Here is a 10,699-nt window from a genome sequence, read left to right as displayed (position 1 = left end):
CCGCCTGCCGCCGCCGAGCCCCGCCGCCCCGCGAGCCGCCACCCCGCCGCCCAACCCCGCCCCGCCGGAGCCACCTCACCGGAGGTACCGTGCCGGATCCGAGCTGCCGTTTTTTTTAAAACCGATCGGTTTTTTTTAGAAACCCTAGTTCGGTTTTTTTAGATCGGTTCGCCGGTTTTCTTGATTCTTCTAATTAGCGGACGTCTGTCCGTACATTCGTTTAAACGAACGGTTTTCTTCCGTTAGTTACAAATAACGAACGCTCGTTCGTTAGTCTGTTCGTCAGTTTTCTTTTATCGGATTTATCTGCGATTATTTTCAGTCGCGATTTCTGATCCGATCTTAGTTTTTGTTTATCTTTTCGCTCGTTAGTCGGAATCAGGTGATTCAAACGTCTAGAGTTTCGTCTCGAGACCCTCTTTCTGTTTAATCAACTTAAACAAGATTTTGATACTGTAAAATTTGACCTTAGTTCAGATTAGTAAACGGACACTACTAGGAAAAAGGCTACTAGCAGCGCGGGTAAAATCGCTACTAGCAGCGCAGGCACCCGCGCTACTAGTATCGCGCTACAGCTAATAGTTAATAGTAGCGTGGGTTAAACCCGCGCTACTAGTATCGCGCTACAGCTAATAGTTAGTAGTAGCGTGTGCAACCCACACTACTACTATTCGTACCCGGGCTACTACTAACGAAATAGTAGTAGCGTGTATGTAATACCAACGCTACTAGTATGCTAAATACTAGTAGCGAGCTATTTTTTCCCACGCTACTACTAACTTATTAGATATTAAAAAAAATCAATCAATTCCATTAATACCACACAATTGTCGTATCTACTATCACAGTTCCTCATTGAACATATCTTTTACATAAGTACGACTGTAAACACAGTGTTGTGCATGTCAGCTACCTACGCAAGTGGTTCTTGCTATGCAAATTCAAAACTTTACCACTACTTCTCGACTGAGACACGTTGTTATGGTTCGATCCAAAAATCGGCTAACTCGTCAATGCGTGGCGCCTTCACGGCCTGATCTCGTGGCCTGTAGCTGCGACGGAACACAGCGGGCAGCCTCGACGAGCCACACTTGACCGATGGCAGCCACCGCCTTGAGTTGTGACGCTGTCACGTCCCTCGCCCTCAGCTCAAGCAGGCCCCGGTCGATGTCGGCCTCGTGCCACGCCACCAGTGGATGGAGGAAGCCATCGTACACGTGCCCCGCACCCTGAAATCCAAACACCATTAAGATTCAGATTCAGAATTGGCCACATATCGAATCAAGTCTATCTGAAATGTTGATCATCTCTCGGGCTCGGGGTGTCTGACCGACTGCTTACCCGTGTGCTGGGGTGCCAGAGGTAGATGACGAGCAGCAGCTTCGCCTCTCCGTACATCAGCAGCCATGACACCGTCCAGTCCACGAACCTCTGGACGATCATCGGCATCACCACCAGAACCCTGCAGCATTACCAACAAAGGTTCAGAAACTTCAGATTCTTCAAAAGAATGACACGGAAAAATAATGCAGTGCATGTCGATGAAAAAGACAATCAGTGAAAAAGACAAGGAGCATACTAACCCCTTCAGGCAGTGAAAATATAATGTAGAGCAGTAAAAGTGGAACATGGCTCAGCATTTGCATTGATAGGGACAGATATACAATTGGATCCACTAGGTAAATAAATAATTCAACATTGTCTGCATTTAACATACTATAAATAGTGTCCGACATCCTTGAGGAAAACCCAAACATTATTCTGATTACCCAGCAGGAACTAGCAATCCCCATTCCCCAACACATCTAAATCTCAGAGCAAGGTTAGATAAGATCCAAATACTCAGAGGTGGAACTCTGAATCCCCTTGGAACTGTAGAAACCCAAAACTACAGTGCTTAACCCCTTGATGCAATGAATAAATTCTAGCATATGTCCAAATCATACAAGGATGAGATCGTTAGGTACTAGCACACACAAAGAGCTAGTTTACCAATACGGGCTACATCACTGCTCAAAATGAAGAGGCTTCGCTGCTAGAATTCAATGCGAAGGTACTTACGACGACCATCCAAGAGGCTACTTGGAACGACGATCATCTCCCAGTCCCAGCCACTGATTCTGCCTGAGCTTTGCACATGTGTATATACTCTGTACTCTGTACTCCGTACCACCATCACTAAATTTTTAGAATGAGATCAGCTGATTAAACAGTGCAACACTGAAATTTACAAGGAAATGCTACCGTGATGTTCCGCCGTATGGAGAAACCATTTGGCCTCTCTTGAAGTTGGGTCCCATCTTGTAATTGCCGACAATGGGATGAATAATTACTGCAGATTGGTGGGGCTCCTGGGTACCCAGCTGAATCGGAATGCACTACAGAGCACTATCTTATTTCGACAACCTTAGATGTGAAACTCTGTCAGCAGGTAGAAAATTAAGGAAGTCTTCTTTGCTACAAACAGGGGTACGTGTAAAATATATGTGTTCACAAGCTGAATACAATGTGACTGAGATCATGCTTGCGTTTTATATAAGCATGCGCAGCTTTAGAATGCGTGCACATCGGCACATACTGAAAGGAACAAGATAGCTAGAAATCTGATCGACTAAATTGGGGTGAAACAGAGCAATATTTGAGCTGTACCTGCAGAGTGTTACATGGTGGAACTGGCAGGAGGCTTGCTCCGATTCAGTCAGCACGAGTTGTAAGTGTAAAGCACATCATCTGGGCTGTTACACATAAAAAGAAAAGAAAGGGGAACTCTGTAAGCGTACGGTGGTACAAATTAATTAGCACATCTCACTCCATAGCTGCTACGTACTACTGGTTGAAAGAAATAAAAGCAATTAGCTGACCTGATGTGTGTCATCGCAATGACCACCGCCTGGGACCAAATTACTAATGGTGGCTTGCAACCAATAGTTCTGGCTGATTAGCAATTTAGCATGCTCGAGCAGGTGCTTCAGCTTTTAACATTTGAATCATAGTTATACATGGTACTAAACATGACTTAAAAAGTATCCTCTACAACATTTGGAGACAGTTCTGCTCTATTATTAGCCCATAAACCTTGTCTGACCCCCATAACTAAAAATAAAATAAACTGTGCTCTGCTTCGAGTAGCCGCCAAGACGGATTAAATTACCTGACTGGTCGCTGTAGTATAAATCTTCTCTTTGAATCGCACAACGATGATTTGAAGTTCGTTCAGTCCCTCTGGCACTGATACTGGCAGATGCTTCTTCAGACATTCTGTTCTACACGTATAATTCAAAATGTGAATAAAATATGTGGCATCTGAGATGTATGGTGCAACGAGTAGGCAGAGCAGCCAATTGAGGTAGATCTCCAATTCTGAATTCCTATAAGCAAGGCGTAATTTTTGACTTTGCTAAGACCAAGGCGTAATTCTGAACATTTGGGGAATATATATATCCACTTGGGGAAGCATACTACACAGGAAGAACTCTAGTTTCAGAACAAAAGTGCATCCCAGTATAGTGCTAAGAGCATGGTTTCCCCTAGGAGATCAAACGCTATGACATCTGTGTGCTAAATTGTTCAGACATAATTTAATCCTAGTTAAGTTACATGAAGTGATTAGGCTGGACTGAAAGTTAGTGTAATAGGAGTCAATTTTAACCTGAGTATAGTGCAGACTACAGAGGACCAGAAACTGGGAGCTTGCGTGTAGATCGACAACGAACCTGTTGCTGCCGCTAAGGACATGGTAGATCGAAGCTAGTCGGTTGACAGTGTCGAGGTAGGGGCAGCTCGACCTGCCTGGGCCGCCTCTCCGGAGCCCTCCTCTCGTCCTCCTCCTCATCCTCATCGTCTTCCTCCTCCTCCCAGGGCCCGCCGTTCCCGTGCCCCCTCGGGGCCCCGCGCTCCTCCTCCTCCTCGTCCGCGTAGTTGGCAAGCCCCATCAGCGAGGCGCTCTCCGACTCGTCCGCCGTGCGCCGGCGCTTCTTGTCGGCGGCCGCGGGCTCCTCCTCCTCCTCGCGCTCGCGCTTCCACGAGGGGGACTGGTGGTCCTCCTCGTCTGCGCCCATCATCGGCCGCCGGGAGGAAGCAGGAGAGAGAAGGGCGGGCGGAGGAGGAAGGGGAAGGAAGGGAGGGGGAGCTACCTCTGGCGGCAGCGGCGGCGAGGTAGACCGGAGGCAGGGGCAGAGAGGTCGCGCGAGAGAGAGGGGGGCAAGAACACGGGAGGCGCCCGAAACCCTAGCCGAATAACACGGAGGGGAGGGAGGGGCGGAGCTTGGGGGGAGTGTTGCGCGCGGCCGGCGTGGGTGGGGGTACAGCTGGCCAAATGGGCCGGGTTTTTCGGGCCGGTCTGTGAGCACGCCGGCACGGCCTGCCTTGGGCCAGGCACGGCACGGGCTAAACGGGCCGGGCCAGGCACGCGGCACGCCCTGGGCCGTGCCTGGGCCTGGAGGCTGGGCACGCGGGCCGGCACGGCACGGCCCGATTACTTTTTTTATTTTTTTTATACATTTATATATGGCCCAATAGGTAAAAATAGGCTAAAAAACGCTCACTGCGTCAAATAATAGGCTAAAAATATGCAGCCCACCGTGCTAAACGGGCCAACGTGCCGGCCCGTTTACTAACTGGGCCGTGCCTAGGCCTGGGGGCGCAGCACGTGGGCCAACACGACACGACCCGTATAGTAATCGTGCCCTGGCGGGCCGTGCCGGGCCAGGCACGATTATGATGGGCCGGGCCGGGCCGTTTGGCCAGGTATAGGTGGGGGCAGCAGCGAGGAGATAGTGGGGAGAGGAGCCGGGGTGGGGTGGACCGAGGAACAGGTGAGAGAGAGTGGTGGGGGAGTGGATCGGGCCGGTGTGGATGGTGCAGTAGTGGACACGCTTAGTAATAGCGTGGGGGTTTTACCTGCGCTATAGCTATTTACTTAGTAGTAGCGCAGGTTTTATACCCCTCGCTACTACTATGGCCTATCCCGGTAGCAATGCTGGAGATCACTTAGTAGCAGCGCGGGTTTATATCCCTCGCTACTACTATCAACTTAGTAGTAGCGCGGGTTTTATACCCCCGCTACTACTAATTAGCAGTAGCGCATTTTTTTAGACCGTGCTGCTAGTAAGCTTCTGTGTATAACGTTTTTCCTAGTAGTGGGATCTTGTTTCTTTCGCTATTCGAGTTTCGTTGCTCCGTTTGATTTGATTCTTTTTGCAAAACAGAGTTCTTAAGTTGAACTTTCTGGTCAACCTCTTTTATTTGAAGTTTTGCTTGTGCATCTTTGCTAGTTGCTTATGTATGTTATTGTTTGTTTGCGATAGAATTTCCGGAGTGCGAAGCGTGTTACTACGAGTCTCTAGGATTCACGGATCATCAGCAAGGCAAGTAACACATTGATCATACTCTTTTCATACCCAGTTTTTATTGCATTAGTTCAATCTTCAAACATTGCATGATTAGGATGTCACTAACTTGTGGGTTGGGAAGTAGTTGTTGAGGTAGAACCTATTGCCCTGTTTATTATCGAACCCTTGGGAGTTACTTCTACGCGTTGCTTATATTGTCATGCTATGCTCGTAGACGTGGTTTGGGTTTGAGTGTTTCCATGACAGATGTGAGATTGTTAATTAATGGTTTATTTAAGGTGGCAACTTAAATTCACATCTGGGTGGATTGAGGCACCTGGGGAACCCAGTGTTGTCTGTATTTTTTTGGAAATCCCGGGGTACCCGTGTGATCTTCCTATGGACCGCCACCGAGGCTTAAAGGGAACTGAGATGATTCATGCTAGAAACTTCTGTGTGCAGCCACAAGCTATTATGGGCTCTAGCATAGTTGAGTAAGTTACGTGAAGCTATCGAAGAGGTAGATCAGCAGGTAGTGGGTTTTGTAGGTTTGGTATGGTCTACCCGGAGTAGGGAGTTAATGTTTCTAAAAGACTATGTCTCGGTCATCCGTTTCTCAAACACCGTGCAGTGTGAGAAATCCAACGGAAGCGATCGAGTCTTGTGGGGAAAAGTGCGCAAACCTCTGCAGAGTGTACAATCTAATCATGGTTAGCCGTGTCCCCGGTTATGGACAAATCTTGAGTATCTAGTACTTGGGTTATCACATGTATCTCATCACTCTTAATTAATATTGTTGGGTTGTTAATTACTTTAATTGGGATTGAGTTGGGGTTATACCTTCTCAGTGTTTCAACTACCATGATAGTTAAAATAAAATTTATTCCTTTGTTGTAGGGAAAAATTTGCTTTTCGCAAAATTATAACCATAGAGCTTTCCACCAGCCAAATATGCATGTAGTGATAGCATTATTCTGTTCTCGCTCTACTGTGTTATATTGCCAGCATATTCCATGTGCTGACCCGTTTTCGAGCTACAACGTAATATGTTGCAGACTTTTCAGACGAGGAGTAAGGTTCGTTAGGTCGTTGCCGTGCAGCTCAGCTATGCCGTTGGAGTTGATGGACTCACTTTATCTTCCAAGCCTTCCGCTGTTATCGCATTAGATGGCCTTAAGCCATATTATTGTAATAAGTTCTCTTTTGATACATTCGATGTAATAAGTGTGTGATTGCTACTCTATTATAAATCCTTCGAGTACTGTGCATGTCAGCATTACTGATCCGGGGATGACACTGAAGCACAGAGACTTGACCGTTTGAGGTCGGGACGCTACAAGATGGTATCAGAGCACACGCTGAGTGTAGGACACGACCACTAAGAAAAACCATAGGTCACTCTTCTCTACTCATTTCTGACTCCTCTCCTTTTTCCACTCTTTAGGAGGACGGAGATGAGGAACAAGTTTGCGCAACCGGATGAGGATACACCTTTTGGGATGCCACTTGAAGGAAGTCACTAGGTACTTGAATATTGGAATACCAAGTTTCACCGGGACGTACAACGCCACCTTACCAGAAGAGGAGCGCTGGATGATTCAAGTACAAGTTCCGGGAAGGACGTTCTCGCCAACTTCCAAACCTATAGAAATTTCTTTCGATGTACCAACCTGGAGTCTAGGCAAGAGCATGGCAGCCCACATTACCATGGGACGCATTGGAGAAGTCTACAACAGGGAACTTAAGGACACTACCTATCAAATATGTGGGCGTCGAGACGATCAATGGGAAATAATCAGCACCAGAAAGGATAAATCCATTGCAGCTTTTATCCAGGAGCTAAACCAGCACATTCGACGTCAGGAGAACCAGATGTGTGCAGGCATGATGGAATTAAAGAAGGTAAAGACTAGAATCATCGAGCTGGAGGAAGAACTCAAGTTCACGCGCAATGGATATGAGGAGGAAATCAAGACACTACTGGAGAAGAACGACGACCTGGTTAAGAAGATCAGCATATTCATGGGAGGGCCAGCACCGGGAGAAGAAGACGACGACCCCACTTGCCCGGATAACTACATTACCATCGACGACATCGATTCTGATCCTAGTAATGATGACTTTGAAGATGAAGCTGGAGCAGACATTATGGAGTCTTCCACCGATCAAAATTTTTAGATGACCACCATATATTAGTAGTATTCCCCCATGTATTTAGTAGTATTTGAGCACTTGCGGTAGTTCTAGACTGTTGTATGCCCTTACTTGATTGATTGAGTGAAATGATTGTGTTTGTCTCATGTGCATATGGGTATGCCACCTACCCTATCGACACTGTCACATGGGATCAGTTTTAGCAGGCTTTTCGTATTGCCCATGTTTCAACTGGAGCTATGCAGATGAAGAAGCGGGAGTTTCGCTACTTACGCCAGGGGAACCGTATTGTTGGCCAGTACGTGGATGATTTTAGCAAGCTATCACGCTATGCCCCTAATGATGTGGCCATAGATGCCGCGAAGCAGGAGAAGTTTATGGAAGGGTTGACTGATGAGATGAGTATGCAGTTGATGGTGGCAACCTTCAACAACTACCAGGAGTTGGTAGATAAGGCTCTTATGATTGAAGGGAAGCAACAACAGATTGAGAGCCGTAAGAGGAAGTATGGACAAGGGAAGTATAACTCAGGAGCTCAGCAGAAGCCTCGCTTAACCCCGAATTCGGGAGGACTTTTTCATAACCATGGAGGTCACACCCACACTAGAGGAGGATCGCATAATCACAATGGTGCTAAGAATGGAAATGGGAACGGAGCTAACAACAATCAAAATCGCTCCAATCCATCCACACCCGCCAAAAGAGGCCTAAGTCAAGTTACTTGCTTTAAGTGCGGGAAGACAGGGCACTATGCCAATGATTGCCCTGAAGGAAGGAATGGAAACGGAAACAGGAGCTCCGGGAAGAAGCCTAATCCATTCAACAAAGGACAAGTGAACCACGTTAACATGGAGGAGGTTGAAGAGCAGCCGGACGCGTTAATAGGTAAGTTTTTGGTTAAGTCATTTACCGCTCTTATTCTTTTCGATACTAGTGCATCGCATTCATACATATCAAGGGGATTCGTGGATAAGTTTAAACTACCAACCCAAACCCTGAGGACCCCTCTTTTAGTGAGCTCGCCTGGAGCAGAGTATATGGCTAGCCGATGGTGCAACCAGATACCCCTAACCATTGGTACCCATGTTTTTCCGTCTGACCTAATTATCTTGGAGTCACAAGGATTGGATGTGATATTAGGTATGGACTGGATGTCAAAGTATGGAGGAAATATTGATTGTACCAGTAAGTCAATTTATCTCACCACCCCGGAGGGGAAAAGGATTAAGTACGTATCTAGGCATGTGCCTTGGAGGACCCAAGTGAATGCCCTCACAGGAGTTGTGCAGGAGGAAGTGCATGTAGTAAAGGATTACCCGGATGTTTTCCCAGAAGAGTTACCAGGCATGCCACCGGATCAAGACATCGAGTTTTTAATAGAGCTATTGCCAGGTATAGGGCCAATATCCAAGAGACCCTATTGGATGCTCGCAAATGATCTGGAGGAAATTAAGAAACAGATCAAGGAGTTGCTGGAGAAAGGTTATATTCGAAGGAGTTCATCACCTTGGGGAGCTCCAGTACTTTTTGGTCGAGAAGAAGGATATGACTCAATATGGGTAGTAGTGGATCGCTTGACCAAAGCGGCTCACTTTATCCCGGTGAAAACCACCTATACAAGTGCAAAGTTGGCCAAGATATATATGTCCAGGATCGTATGTCTGCATGGAGTTCCGAGGAGCATCTATCAGATAGAGGAACACAGTTTACTTCAAAGTTTTGGCATCAATTACACCAAACCTTGGGTACGAGATTGGAGTTCAGTACAACATTCCACCCGCAGACAGACGGACAGACCGAGAGAGTCAACCAGATACTGGAAGATATGTTGAGAGCCTGTGCGCTAGATTATGGATCTAGTTGGGATGACAATTTGCCTTACGCAGAGTTTTCATACAACAATAACTACCAAGCTAGTTTGAAGATGGCACCGTTCGAAGCTCTGTATGGACGCAGATGAAGGACGCCGTTGATGTGGGATGAGGTAGGAGACCGACAGCTGTTTGGACCAGACTTGATCAAAGAGTCTGAGGAGAAGGTTAAGCTGATTCGTGATAGACTGAAGGTAGCTCAGTCTAGCAGAAAAGTTAGGCAGACTCGAAACGCAAGGAGGTAACTTATGAAATTGGAGACAAAGCATATCTGCGAGTATCACCCTTGCGAGGAGTGAAACGTTTTGGAGTTAAGGGAAAATTAGCCCCGAGATTTGTAGGACCGTATCATGTTTTGGAACGGATGGGAGAAGTTGCCTACAAGTTGGAGTTACCTGAAGGACTGTCAGGAGTTCACGATGGGTTCCACGTCTCACAGCTGAAGAAGTGTCATGCTGAGATGGCTGATATACTGTTAAGAGATACAATACCCTTGGAGGCAATTCAACTAGACAGCGATTTGACTTATGAGGAAAAGCCAGTAAAGATTCTGGAATTTGCCAGCCGAGTCACCCGCAGCAAGGTTATTAAGTTTTGCAAAGTTCAGTGGAGCCACCATACCGAGGATGAAGCCACCTGGGAATGAGAGGATAATCTTCGCAAAGACCACCCGCACCTATTTTCTGACCAACCCGAATCTCGAGGGCGAGATTCATCTTAAGGGGGGTAGGTCTGTAACATCCCAAATTTTCAATTTGGAATGTTATACTTAGGTCATCCATGCATATCATATTTTATTGCATTTTCGCTCCGCAATCCTCGAAATCCTAAGCAACTCAAGGACCTTCGGAGAGAGTTGGGGATTTCACGGTTTTCATATTTGATTCTTATCAAATAGTGAAACGAGGATTTTTTATTTTAATTATTTTTCTCTCTGAAAAATAATTCTTATAAAAAATTATATGAGAGGAGATAATATGACTTTCCAAAACAATTGAAATATTGGAGGCAAAATGTTAAAATCATTTATTTGATTTTACTTGAGTTTATTTGGATTTTATTTGCATTAGAAAAATTGCACATTTTCAAAATTGCATTTTTGGGCCAAGAAATTGTTCATCTCGTTCTAAATATTTTATTTAGATGATGAAATTTTGTTTTGGCATTTTTAGATTTTTATTTTATTTTCTATGATTTTATTTCTGTCGGCAAAATTATTTAAAAAAGAGTTCCGTCGGCTGGGCCGAAACCCAACCAGGCCGCCGGCCCAACCGCCCGCGCAACCGCCCCGCGCGCGTGCGCGGCCCCGCCGCCGCTCGGACCGGAGTCCGAGCCGAACTCCAC

The 10,699-nt window shown here is 46.3% G+C and overlaps 1 long non-coding RNA gene across 6 annotated transcripts; it reads right to left on the bottom strand.

The window, feature by feature from the left end:
• Nucleotides 1-2,060: 2,060 nt before the first annotated feature.
• LOC119290911 lies at nt 2,061-4,256 on the bottom strand. 6 transcript variants are annotated; one of them, XR_005142081.1, is made up of 5 exons: nt 3,714-4,256; nt 2,862-3,258; nt 2,650-2,735; nt 2,245-2,421; nt 2,061-2,157 (listed from the first exon to the last, which is right to left on the bottom strand). It is a non-coding gene; the product is annotated as an uncharacterized LOC119290911 (long non-coding RNA). The 6 variants fall into 6 exon arrangements; XR_005142078.1 differs by having other exon boundaries at nt 2,245-2,406; nt 3,714-4,255; XR_005142082.1 differs by having other exon boundaries at nt 2,245-2,406; nt 2,650-2,972; nt 3,152-3,258; nt 3,714-4,255.
• Between the last annotated feature and the right edge of the window lie 6,443 nt (nt 4,257-10,699).

The sequence above is a fragment of the Triticum dicoccoides genome, chromosome 4B (assembly GCF_002162155.2).
Source record: "Triticum dicoccoides isolate Atlit2015 ecotype Zavitan chromosome 4B, WEW_v2.0, whole genome shotgun sequence".
Classification (NCBI taxonomy): Eukaryota; Viridiplantae; Streptophyta; class Magnoliopsida; order Poales; family Poaceae; genus Triticum; species Triticum dicoccoides.
The sequence above is the reverse complement of the archived record's forward strand: the minus strand, read 5'-3'. Positions and strand labels throughout refer to the sequence as shown.